At 41.7% G+C, this 14186-nt stretch overlaps 1 protein-coding gene across 5 annotated transcripts in view; it reads left to right on the forward strand.

Moving 5' to 3' along the window:
- Positions 1-14186, forward strand: part of KALRN (kalirin RhoGEF kinase) — a 563540-nt gene that overhangs the window by 104842 nt on the left and 444512 nt on the right. The window lies entirely within an intron of this gene.

Raw genomic sequence — 14186 nt, forward strand, 5'->3', positions numbered from 1 at the left:
TGAAATGGATAGGATTTATCTTTGATGCAAATCAATGATTACTCTGTATTTGTTTAAATCTTGAACAGCCTGGTACTTGTTTTAGTAATGGAATATGATAATGTGCTATCTCTTAGGGCACGGGGGTCAAACTTGCCATTGTCACGTTGCCGTCATGTGACATTTCACAATATTTTTCTCCTTGGCGGAGCTGGGGGTGGGTGTGGCCTGCGCGTGATGTATCCAGGCTGCAGGCCGCCAGTTTGACACCCCTGTCTTAGGCCAATGCATTAGATAGAGTAACCCAGTGATGGCGAAGCTTTTTTGGCTCGCAATGCCATAAGTGGGGGGAGTGCAGGGGGGTCGTTTACAATGCGTGACACCCCCCAGTGCGAATGCACACATGACAGGAGTGACCCCCCATTGTTTGCATGCTTTTTTCACCCTCCCCAGGTTACAGAGGCTTTATAGGAGCCTGGGGGGGGTGTAAAAAGCTCCCCCCCCAGAGGCCCTCCGGAGGCTTCAGGACTTCCCTGAAGTCTCTGAAGGGCAAAAAAACGACCCTATGAGAAAACTGGAAGTGACTTCTGGATTGCTTGTAGGGCAAATTTTAGCCCTCCGGTGAGTTCAGTAGCCCTCAGGAGCTTCCCTGAAGGCTCCGGAGGACAAAAAATGAACTTACGAGCAAACTGGAAGTCACTTCTGGGTTGCTCATAGGGGTGATTTTAGCTCTCCAGAGTGTTTAGGAGCTCTCAGGAGGGGAAACTCCTGAAGCCTCTGGAGGGCCTCCGGGGGGTGGGGAGGCTGTTTTTGCCCTCCCTAGGCTCCTATAAAGCCTCTGGAGCCTGGGGAGGGCGAAAAATGACTTTTAAAAAGGCTGAATTCAGCTTACCAGCATGCGCATGAGCGCTGGCCAGCTGACAGGGCAACACCTCGCGTGCTCTGACAAATGGCTCCGCGTGCCACCTGTGGCACACTTGCCATAGGTTCGCCATCCTGGGGGTAACCAATATAAATACATCTTAAATAGTTCTTTTCCACATCTAATTCCATAAGGCATGTCTAGATTTAGAATAAGATGCCAGGAAAAGAAACAGGTGATTCTGTATTGTGGGGAAAAAAACTATATTTCCAATATACAACATCTTCTTGTATGGAAATAGCTGCTATGGAGAACTAATTTCAGATTGCCTATGTGATATTGTTTCTTGTGGATCAGTCCTTATTTTGGGTTAAAATCACATTGCATTAAGTACATTTCAAATATACCCATATGGCGTGACTCTATAGTCCTGCACAAAATAAGATTCCGAATATAAAATATTCAGAATATTTTGGATATTGTGTAGTATTGTATTCATCAACAGCATTGCGTCTTCAGTTGTAAAGGGACTGTAAACTACTGTGCACTGGAAATAAAAAGATACTATGGAAGAAGGCATGATAGACCACTTCTATTGATGCCAAGGAAATCACATTGGAATTGGGTGTTAAGTTACAAGGCATCAAACTCATCTTTAAGGAACTTTAGATTAAAAAGTGAAAACTGATGATTTCCTTGACAAACATTTGTTCCCATCCGACTTTAAAAGGCCGTGTTTTCATACTGTGAACAACACTAGTCCCGCCCCATCTGACTGGCCCCGCCAATATCCTTCCCCGGCTACGCCCACCAAGCCACACGACGCCCACCAAACCACACCCACAGAACCGGTAGTAAAATTTTTGAATCTCACCACTGATACAGCATGACTTTCTCATCTGTATTACAAGGCTCGTGGTTGCCTTTCAAATTACTTGGTGAACTTCTGAGTCATCAAAAAGTGCTGCTTACTCTCACCCACTGAGTATTAGTCACTGAAATGTGTTTATCTTGCCTAAAGGCTGTGACATCAAGACCAAACGCTTCTTTGAGAACAGGAGACCTGTAAGATGAGCACTAATGTGAAGACTAGGAAAATATAGGGGAGGATAGGGAAGAGCTTGAAATCTCTACTAGATGAGAGTGTGTTACATGAAAGATTTGGGGAGTTATTTCCTGCCCGAGGTCTAAATCTGAATGGAAGGGTCTTAGAAGTCACCGAATCTGGCAAACTCAATCCACGTTAATTGAATTCACAGGAGGGAGACAACTGAGCAGAATAGTTGAAGGAATAGGCAAATTTCTGAGTGCGAAGAACAGCTGCTGAGGGCAAGAAAGGGTAAGATGAATACAAATGAAACACTGTGTGTGTGTGTGTGCGCGCGCGCGCATGAGCGCTGTTCTATCTGATTTGCCGTTTCTATTTCTCCCTCTATTTCTGAAACTTAAGCTGGAGGCCCTAAAAAACACACAAATAGGACTTATTTACACAAGAGTTTGAGGTCAAAACTCTAGGTGACATTAACAGCATTGATAATTTACCCCTTTGTAATCACCCAGTGAACAGATGAGAGTCAATGGCATCTTGCCACAAATTCATACAATCGTGGCTTCTTCATGTTGGCTTGGAAAGCAATTAGTTTCATCAAAATCTGCACTCTCTCCACTTGCCTGTCTGTGTCTTTATTGGTAACAATTGTAAATATTCTGGAACTATCAGACATGTGTTTATCTTAGCCACTGAAACACGATGTTTGGAAATGAGAAGTCTTGCCAAGCGTTTGCAGTGGAGAAAAAGCATTGGCATTTTGTTAAAAAGCCAAATGAATCCTAAATTAATTTTTCGGGACTCAGTAATAATGATCTCTGTTTACACAACTATTTTAAGTGTGTCTCCGTTAATTGTAAAGAAAAAAATAAAAGAGGATGTGTGTCTTTTTTTGATGGGAATGTTTCATCAGCTGTAAACAGTCAGAGAGATTCACTGTAAAATTATAATAGAAACCATTTTATTTGAGGAGGAACTAGAGCTAGCTATTGCAAAATGTGTTTATTCAGATGGAAAGGTGATAGATGATACCAAGTTCCTTGTTAAGTTTTGATGGCTGTGCTGGGAAAGATCGGCAGAAACTATTTACGGCGATTAAAATTGCAATGCAATTTATGATTCTCAAGGCTCTTTCTGTTGAATTAAACTCAATCAATCAATCAATCAAACTTTTATTTATAAACCGCACCCTTTCCTAAACAGGACTCGGGGCGGTGTACAGTCATTATTAAAACCATATACATATCAAAATAGATGTGCATAAATATACATATACATAAACATAGACATAGACGGAGGAGGTAGAAAATATACTGTACCATATTTAATTAAAAATACAAATAAAATTAAAATTCCCTTAAAAATTCCACAATAAGATGTTTGCCAGGAGGTGAAAGATGGAGCTATAAATCTGCTAAGCCAGCTAATTGGAACAGGTGGGTCTTAAGCTTCTGTCGGAAGGAGCGGAGGTCGTTAGTGGTTCTAATATCAGGGGGGAGGTCATTCCAGAGGGTTGGGCCCATCACAGAGAAGGCTCTACTCCTAGGCGCCACCCATTGGCACTGCTTGGCGGATGGCACCTGGAAGAGTCCCTCCCTGTGAGAGCGGATAGGTCGTAGAGATGTGTGAGGTGAGATGCGATCCTGCAGGTAACTAGGTCCCATGCCATGGAGCGCTTTAAAGATAGTAACCAACACCTTGAAACGCACCCGAAAAACCACAGGTAGCCAGTGCAGCTCGCGCAGGAGTGGTGTTATATGGGAGTATCTTGTTCCTCCCATGATGGCCCGCGCGGCCGCATTCTGAACTAGCTGTAGTCTTCGGGTGCATCTCAAGGGGAGCCCCATGTAGAGAGCATTGCAGTAGTCCAGGCGAGTAGTCCAAACTGTGGACTGTATTCCCTGTTTTGCCTGAAGAGTTCACATGTCTTTGGGCATATACAGGGCTTTTTGATGAAAGGAAGCATGGGCTAAGTTAGTGCAGATGTTCAAACTGAAAGCTCCAATAAAATAGGCAAAAAGTAGAAACCTGCTTTTTTTTGTCCATAGAAAGTCCCAACGTAAGGTCCTCTGTGGGGGAACCCAATGAAAAGACATAATATTTTCTTTAATAAGGAAGCCTACATTGGATCAATAGCCAGTGAACAATGAATCATATTATTATTCAAATAAATTATTTTTATAATAATAAGTAGTATTTTTAACTTTGCTTGTACCAGTGGGTTTTGTGTTTTTTTGCATATACTATAATGCAGTACTTAAGGAGGTGAACTTGTCCTGGGAAGGCCCACATTCAAATCCCTATTTAACTAGGGACTTAACTCGGTGACTTGGGGTCAGTCATTCTCTGTCAGTCCAAACTTAGCTCGTAATTCTTTATTTATTTATTTTGGTGGAGGTAAAATTTGAGATCACCCTGCACAAGCTGCTCTGAATACCTAGAGTCAGCCTTGGATTAACCATTAAGCAAATAAGAAATACATAGGGGGTACCAAAGGAAGGGAGACACTGTAGAATATTTTCTCCCAGTGACCATGCCCTTAACTCTTTCACTGCCACATCTGATTTTAGTTTTCATATTTATTTGATCTTAATGCCTTGTCAGTTAAGCATTGGAAGGGCTGAGGGGCAGCTTTGGTGGGCTCGGTTTACAGTATAAATTTGCCTTAATCCTAACCCTCTTTGGAGGAAATTCTGGATATGAATATAAAATAATATTAATTAGTCCCTGTGAAGGACTTAATAGGTGGATAAAAATGCCAAATCCAGACTAAACATCTGTCTAACTGTGTGCCAAATCATGATAATGAAAGATCTGAAGCCTATCAAGAGACAGATATTCTTCTTAATTTTAAGCCAAGATCATTTCAAAATTCAGACTTTTAAAAATTAAATAAATGAGCTTTTGGTGATTCAGAAAATGAGTGACTTAGAATGAGCCATGCAACAGTAGCAGCAGGAAGAATACAACCAATTAATGAAGAAAGCTGGACGACCATAGAAGATGACAAATTTGCAAAAGCATCATAGGTACCTAGTGGGGAGTGTTTTTTTTTTAAATAATGCGGCAAGTCACAATGAAGAAGAAGTTTTATTTCAGTTTGATTTGAAATAGGAGGATGTACTAATTGGAAGGACACTTACTGTTGTTCCACAGTGTAGGATAACAAATTAGTTGTCATTTAGCAAATTAGAGGGAGGAAACATTTCTTGAATAATTAATTATTAGCTTTCCAGGCTCATCTGATACAGTAAAGTTTTCTAAAATAGTCCCTTTTTCTTTTTGCACAGCATCAATGTGGAGCTACAGAAATTTACAACATCCTAAAAATGATGTCAGCATCTTCTCGCATTCACTCATCTTATTGTCTTCTACCGTGAGATCCAAAATTACTCATTAAATTATCACGAGATGATGGCAGTTGTGCAGACAGTAGCCGTAGCGCTTTGTCTTGAGAAACGCCTAAATGAATGCTTCCAAAACCTGCAGATAGTACAATTGCCTTGTTTATCTCTCTACTACAATGCAAATAGGGAAGGATGTTCAGCATTCTGTACTGACTTGCACTATAGCAAAGGACCCTAGTCCTTGGAGATCGTTGGGCAAGTCATGTGACTGTTGTAAAGCCTGGGACTTAAAGTCCTCACATTTGGAAAATCCTCTGCTGTGACTCACCAAGTGAATTACACAGAATAGTAGGAATCTTCCTGAAACAGACCAGGCAGTAACCTTCAAATACGGTAACTAAAATTTAATCAGGAAACACAAATAACCAAAGAAGTAGTGATTTTTTGAAGAATAACTTTCTTCAATCAACCAATCTAAACAATCTATTAACCGCATTTCTGACCATCAGACCATGGTGCTCTTTCATTATTTACAACCTCTATTGTATCTGATGTATTGAAGTAAGGGAAAGAGGGATGGAAGTGATTCAGATCAAAAGAAGTAAAGGTGCTTGGGAGGAGACACTGATATGGTGATGGCATCTGTTGCATCTCTTTAAGAAACTATAGCTTTTCCTAAGCTTGCATATCAGCTACATGTACCCAGGAAAATATACATCAAACACCAACAGGGTGTGACAAGGTTGCTGTTATTTGTTCTTCTGTTAAAGGAATATTTTTCTTTTCTCTCAATATGAATCTTGCTGGACAAATAATCTACAATGGCTTGGTGATGGTGTTGGTGATGTTACCTTCTCCCATTGAATGATTGATGCTGCCATGGGCATGTTCTTTCTCCTGGGGTGGCAGGTCACCTCCCATTATGGCCATTTGGTTTGGTGCATGGTTTGTTGCAGAGGCACCTGTTCACCTAATGCCTCATGTGCATTGCCGAAAGCGCCAGTGGACATGATGTGAGATCCTTATTTGCATGGATGTACAGTTTTGTGTCAAAGTGGCATACTTCTTTTTCAAGCACACATGTAGCAGTCTCATTGTCTGAAACAGAATAAAATGGTGCTCTGTTTAAATGTAGTTGGGTTCTACAACCAGAATCCTGTTGCCTTTGCCCAAATAAGCACATTACTGATTTTATTTATTTTTTGCCCATAAGAGGTTTCATGTAGCTGTACTTTCTATTATTTTTATTGCTTTGGTTGGGTGGTTGTATCATTGTGTCTGTTACAACATCATATTGCCACTCTTGTCCCACTGGTGCTCTCTGTATAAAGCAATTGGATTTTCTTTTCTTTCTTTTTTTCTTTCAAAAAGTTTTGCTTCTCATCCAAGAAGCTTCTTCATTTTCTTCTTGGATGAGAAGTGAAATGTGTTTTTTTAAAAAAAAAAACAACTTCCATTGGTCTTTTGGAGAAAGCACCTCTGGCACAACCTGGATGATTGAGAATCTCCACAGACAGCCCTTTTTGGTTGGGGAATGTAGGCCTAGATTAAAATTTACAACTTCCCTTTACCCTATGGCTTTCTCTGAACATGGTTATCATATCAAAATTCCAGAAGTCTGACATTCCTGAATCAAAACAATAACATTAACAACAAAACTCCTGGCTGATAAGTCAGCAGGGCATGAAATGGGCTGAAATGAGACACAGTTCTGGTGATGTCCCTGTGAGCTTGGGTCTGCTCCACCATGCACCTTTTTCCTCCCTGAGGGCATCTTAAGGCCAAAGGTTTGTTTAAGCAACTCAAAAGGGAACTAAGCCTTTTATCTCAGACACATGCTTGAAATACCCCATTCCTATTCTGTCACACATGATGATAATCATCCTGTTGAGAATGGGTTGGAGGGGAAATAAAGCTGGGGAATCTATGAAGAGGTGCCCTGAAAGTATCCCATCTTAAATCTTGAAGAGTAGCATCACTTGTTGGCCTCATTTGCTGATGCATATTAAAGTTTGGACATGGGGGCTGGGCAAGGCAGGGTAGAAAGGAGGGCAATTTATGCCAATATGTTATTTTTTTGATTAAAGGAGGGGAAGAATTCATATGAACACAGTTATGAGGAAGAGCCCTCAAAGCACTCTCTCCCAACTCACAGGTATTTTGGGAGGAGGAAAATTAATCTTTTTATCAGATAAATGAATCATTCTGCTCAAAATATATATTTTATATTTATTACTATTTTTTGATCCCATCCATGTTGTGTCTCACCCTTTGCCAATGATTCTTTCATTCATTCTTTTGTTGGATCAAAACTCTATAACCGTAGCTTAGTTTTCTATCTTGGGAAAGAGTCAGTTCTGGGCACCTTAGAATCCGCATATTAACAAGAAAATTTATTTCAAAGCTTTGGAGGTCCTTGCCAAGAAACTACTTCTCTAATCATTCTAATTACCTTGAAAGAGTAATGTATTCAATCCAAGATTCTTTTTAGCTACTGATTTAAGCATAGTTTGAGAGAATGGTAGACAAACAGAGATATAAAATTTAAGCACCTATATTCAGTATTTCACCCAATGTTTTTTATAAATATGACTTTATTAATATTAAAATCACAACAGAATGTGAACATGGAAATCCTTAACTAAAGGGTCTTCTGAATATCTATTCTGTTAGCTTTCCATTACTAAAAAGATAAAGGTTCTCCTCACACATATATCCTAGTCCAGCGATGGCGAACCTTTTTTGGCTCGCGTGCCACAAGTGGGGGGAGCGCAGGGGGGTCGTGTGCGGGTGTGCCGTATCCACAATGCAATGTGCGACCCCTCCCCAGTGCGCATGCGCGCACAACGCGCAATCCCCCCCATTTTTACATACTTTTTTCGCCCTCCCCAGGCTCCAGAGGCTTTATAGGAGCCTGGGGAGGGCGAAAATAGCCTCCCCCGCCCCCCTGGAGGCCCTCCGGAGGCTTCAGGGACCATCCGGAGGCTTCCTTGAAGCCTTCGGAGTGCTTAAAACCACCCTCCGAGCAAACTGGAAGTGACTTCCGGGTTGCTCGGAGGGTCGTTTTAAACGCTCCGAAGGCATCAGGGAAGCCTCCGGACGATCCCTGAAGCCTTCGGAACACTTAAAACGACCCTCTGAGCAACCCGGAAGTCACTTCCGGTTTGCTCGGAGGGTCGTTTTAAGCGCTCCGAAGGCTTCAGGGAAGACTCCGAACGGTCCCTGAAGCCTTCGGAACACTTAAAACGCCTCGTGTGCCCTGACAAATGGCTCCGCCTGCCACTTGTGGCACGCGTGCCATAGGTTTGCCATCACTGTCCTAGTCATTCCTGTCTCTAAGGGGGTGGTACTCATCTCCGTTTCAAAGCCGAAGAGCCAGCGCTGTCCGAAGACATCTCCATGGTCATGTGGCCTGCATGACTAACTGCAGAAGGTGCAAGGAATGCTGTTACCTTCCCACCAAAAGTGGTACCTAATTTTTTAGTTGCATTTTTACTTGCTTTCAAACTGCTAGTTTGGCAGAAGCTGGGACAAGTAATGAGAGTCCATTCCCTTACACTGCGCTAGGGATTCAAACTGCCGACCTTTCTGATATCTTAGTTACTGAGCCACTGCATCCCTGTGTCATTACTACTACTCCTGTTTAAGATGCTAACAAAAGTAAGACATGCTTTAATTTTTCAAATGTTACTATTACAAAGTTGGCAAAATTGAATTAATTAATTGCATGTTAGTGGACTTCGGAAAATGGACACTAAACCAAGAAAATGGTGTAATTTCCCTCCCCCAGTATCTTCATAAACATTTAACCCATAAGAATAACCCAAGAGAGATTGCTGGGTTTTAAATGTACTTTTATCATTATGATCATGATTTATCATCATCATCTATAATATCATGATATCATTTTGATTATTGATATTTATGTACAAATTTCAGATGCCGCACTGCTGATCTTGCAATATATCTTAAAGCAGCTGAGTAGAACTCACTTCTGTTATGGCAGCTTACAGTTTCCATAATCGTGTGTTTCTAATGTAACTCCAAATTATATATATATTTAAGAAAATATCAACAGTTTGCTTCAGTGAATGCTACAACAGGGACATGTGTATTTATTTGTGTGTTAATCCACTTTTTGGAGTGAGTGTCAATTACTTGGAGTGGGATTTTTCTAATCTTATAAAAGCAAGTCTGGGAAAGGGACTGAGGTTAGGAATACAAACAGGGGAAGAAACTTTGGGGTTGAGGGGGGTGGATATGGGTGAGTTTCAGAGGCCAAAGGGGAGTGAAACCTGTCATTGGAAGTGACTGCCGTGTGGGAGAAGATAATTGAAAAGGGCTGGCATTTGAAATGTGATTAGGATAAACAAACACTGGTTCTTATCCCTCTGTTAGTCATAACCTAATCCAAACAGTTCAGACCAAAAGTGCAGTTTTGGCTTTAATTGATATTTTACTAATCTCATTGAACAGCCTGTAAGGATCACATTTTTTGTTTTGACAGCATTAATCCCCTTGTGTAAAACTTCATCTGTACCATTTCAACATAAACATTCTTTCTTCTGGGCCATGCTGCTGTAAGCTTAATGTCTCAATATAGTGGCTTCCCTTGATGGACTAAATGGAGTGGTCCCCCCCTAATAGCAGAAGTGTCAACGTTGATTCCAGGAAAATGGACTTCTCTTCTGCTGACTGGAATTGTGTCTGGAGTGTGCTTTCAAACACTGTCCTATAGGGCCTCTTCCCTGATCTTCAGGGAGCTCTTTTTAATAAGTGGTGAATAACTGACTAAAACAGTGAATGAATAGTTCTCAAACCACTTTGAAGAAAGGCAGGATAATACCAATACAATTGAAGTATTATGTAGTAACTTATGTGTGTGAGTGTGTAGCTAGCCCACAACTTACAACCATTTGTTCAAAATTACAACAACAAAGGTGGGAAGCAGGCCCAAGGCCTGTGGGGACCCAACCAGGTGCCCTGGAGGGGGGAGAAGGCCTGGGAGGCCTGGGACAGGCCACATGGGAGTTGGGGAGATATCACAGTATTGTCTGAGCCTAGGTTAGGAGTCTCAGGGCCTTCCCCATCCTGAGGTACCCTATGTTCCACTTAACAGCCTATGTGGATGCTTAACAACTGCAAGAGAGAGAGCAAGAATTGTGGTCATTAAGCAAAGCAATCACAGAAGCCTCAATTAATGACATCATGATCATAAGTTGATGACTGCCTGTAGGTGTATGTCTCTCCATAACTAGATAGTCATTTCAGATTTCAGAACTGCATTGAATTCTACTGCATATTCCCCTTTTTGCATGGGGATGGGGAACTCAAATAAATTTTGAGAAAGAGGCAAAGAGAAAAGTCCTACCTGTAGTCTCCATTGTATACTGAAAAGATGAGTAAATGTAACTGGCTTTGCATGTAGATGCTCTACTTTATGCAAACAGCCTAATGTTTTAGCAACCCTGTTATGCAGTTGTATAATTGTTTAGATATTTAAATTTCAACACCTGTAACAAAGCTAGTGGCTTTCTGAGAATTTCAGTCCTGAACATTGGAAGAAACCAAGATATTTACTCCTATTGTAGAGAGGTAAATGCTTAGCTGAAGCTTTAATAAGAATATGAAGGATAGACTGCCTCTTGACTTGCTTCCTCTTCTTTTCTAAATGAAATATGCATATGAGAACTTTGCCAGAGAAGAAGTAGATTATAAGAACATACAGCTGCCTGCTTCGTTGTTTTGTATAGAGCCAAAATGTTGGTACAACATTACCACACCATAAACAATTATTATTATTTTACTTTGGCAAGTGATTGTCTCAGTATCATCACCCGGGAAGTTTTAGCTAAGAGTTACATAGATATTGCATTGGCTGTTTTCAGTGTGTGACCAAGTGGTTGCGTTTTACAACGTGATTGTATTGTATTTTGTTCTTTTTCAAAACTTGTGTTACACCTCTAAGACAAGAAACTACATTTTAAATGTAGATGTTAAATGTATAATTTCAAATGTACCATATTTTTCAGAGTATAAGACGGACCTTTTTCCCTCAAAAAAGAGGCTGAAAATCTGGGTGCATCTTATACACTGAATACAGCATTTTTTGCCTCCCGGAACCCCGCCCCCTTCACCAAAATGGCCATGCAGAGCCTCTAGGACAGCGATGGCGAACCTTTTTTGGCTTGTGAGCCATAAGTGGGGGGAACGTAGGGGGGTAGTGTGCGGGCGTGCCGCACCCATAATGCAATGCGTGACCCCCCTACAGGTGCTCCCCCCATTTTTTGCATGCTTTTTTTGCCCTCCCCAGGCTCCAGAGGCTTCCCTGCCCCCGGAAGCCCTCCGGAAGCTTGAGGGACCTTCAGGACGCTTCCCTGAAGCCTCCGGAGCAGTCAAAACGAGCCTCCAAGCAAACCGGAAGTGACTTCCGGTTTGCTTGGAGGGTCGTTTTGAGCGCTCCGAAGGCTTGAGGGACCTTCAGGACACTTCCCTGAAGCCTCTGGAGCAGTCAAAATGACCCTCCGAGCAAACCGGAAGTGACTTCCAGTTTGCTCGGAGGGTCGTTTTGAGCGCTCCGAAGGTTTGAGGGACCTTCAGGATGCTTCCGCGAAGCCTCCAGAGCAGTCAAAACGATCCTCCAAGCAAACCGGAAGTCCGTTCCTGAACTTCCGGTTTGCCCGTAGGGCTGGTTTTTTGCACTCCGAAGGCTTCAGGGAAGCTCATGAAGCCCCCGGAGGGCCTTCAGGGGGGCGGGGAGGCTCTTTTCGCCCTCCCCAGGATCGTAAAAAGTCTCTGGAGTCTGGGGAGGGCAAAAATGGCTTTAAAAAAGGGTGAACCCAGCTGGCCACCTGTGGCACGCGTGCCATAGTTTCGCCATCACTGCTCTAGGAAGCTTTTAGAGAGTTCCTGGGTGCTGGGGACAGCAGAAATGAGCAAAAAATGGCCTGTTTTTTGCTCAATTTTACCCCCCCCCAGCCCCCAGGAACACTCTATAAGCTTCCTAAAGGCTATCCATGCCCTCTTTTTTTTTTTACAAAAAACGGGCAGTTTTTGCTCATTTCCCCACCCCCCAGGAGCACTCTACAAGCCCCCTAAAGGATATTCATGCCTTTTTTTGGAAAAAATGGGCCCATTTTCATGAAAAACGGGACATTTTTGGGAGGTTTGCAGAGTGCAAAAACTTTTTTTTATTTGCCTCTTCAAAACCTTGGTGCTTCTTATACTCCGGTGCATCTTATACTCTGAAAAATACGGTAGTTTAAATTGGTCAATTGCAATTTTCAGAAGTACAACTTTCAGAAGGAATTTATGGAATGGAAGAAGCAGTTCAGTGGAAGAAGAAACATCATGTTCTGTTTAAATCTGAAAAGCCACATACCTGTTTCCTGGAATACAGGATCCCAGGGGTAACTAGTGATCCCGGATCTAGGTTGAATTTTGCAGATCACGCTGAGTCATATCCCGTTTACTGTGATTTATTGAAAAGAACACAATTGGATGGCTTAACCTTTTCCCTATTTTGTATGCCTTCAAATCAGTGTTAACTCTAATGTCTACATTTGGTGGGCCCTAGATGGTGGGCCTTTTTTGCTATGGTACTCATGTTGTGAAATATCCCTCCTCTTCTCGAGGTGAGGCTGGTTCCATCACTTCTGACTTTCTGAAGGTCCTTTGAAACCTGATTCTGCTATCAGACCTAGGGACCCCAAGGTGAATTAGTGAGGTGGCTCTGTTAATTATTAACATCTCTCCGCCCACTATTTCTGTTTAGTAGTTGTCTTCATCTTGGGTATTTATTATATGTGTTTTTATTCTATTGTATGCCACCCAGAGTTATTTGTTCTGTGAGATGAGCATTTGAGCATATAAATTTAACACACAAATAAATTTGACAAATAAAATTTGGCAAACTCCTGGGATTGTCTCCTGGTTTTCTTGGTAAGACTTTTGGGAAGTCGCTTGCCATTGCCTTCTTTGTGGAGCTGAGAGAGAGAGAGAGATTGGCTCAAGGTCACCCAGCTGGCCATATGCCTAAAGTGGAATACAGCTGATCTCCTGACTTCTAGTCTGGTTCTTTAACCAAGACAGCAAAATGGCTCTCCTCCTCCAACTGGTATTCTACCAGTTTGGACCAGTTCTCCCGAATTGGTAGCGGAAATCATAGGTGGCTGGATCTGCCATGGCTGTATTTTGTCCTATTTAGGGACATTTTTTGAGCAAAGCACAAGCGTGGACAGGGTGTGTAAGAGTGGGGTGAGTATCTGTGCGCGGACATACACATTTGCGAACCAGTAGGGAAGGTAAGTGAAAACAGCCCTGTTCTCCTCATATAGTGTAGTAAATCACAAACAATGGTTTATAAAATGCTCTAGCTGGCTTGAGATAACATGCTAATCTGAAACCCAGGAGTTCTAATTTAATTAGTGCAGGTTGCAAATCCTGCAACTGTTAACTGGTACTTTATATTTCTTGTGTTCAGTTATCCCAGACCCGTTGAACAAAAAATTATTTAACAAGCATAGTCTCTGTGTTACAATTCGAACTCATTGGGAATCATGGGAAGACCCTCACTGTCTACCTCTCAGTTAATATATAATGGCCTACCAGCAAGTTCGCTATAAGTATTATTGAAATGATAATTTGATAATATGAAGTGTTCTGAACACTTACAGAAAATGTGCCTTATACATTACTACCGTCAGCCCTGGAGGGTTATAATTTTTTAAATGGAAGAACAATGTCTTGGTTGCTGTGTGAGACTTAAGAACACAATCATTTTTAATACAGGTCAATTGTACCATTGGAGAATCAGAAAGATAGAATTACTCTGTTTCTCCCAGAGGTTGGGAAGAAGCCTTGTATGTTACTTGAAATATGAAGTTGCTGTCCGGCACATTCCAATGATATTGGATTTCAACTTCCTGCTTCAGTATTCTGATATGTTTTT

The sequence above is a fragment of the Natrix helvetica genome, assembly GCF_964273705.1.
Source record: "Natrix helvetica genome assembly, chromosome: 1".
Classification (NCBI taxonomy): Eukaryota; Metazoa; Chordata; class Lepidosauria; order Squamata; family Natricidae; genus Natrix; species Natrix helvetica.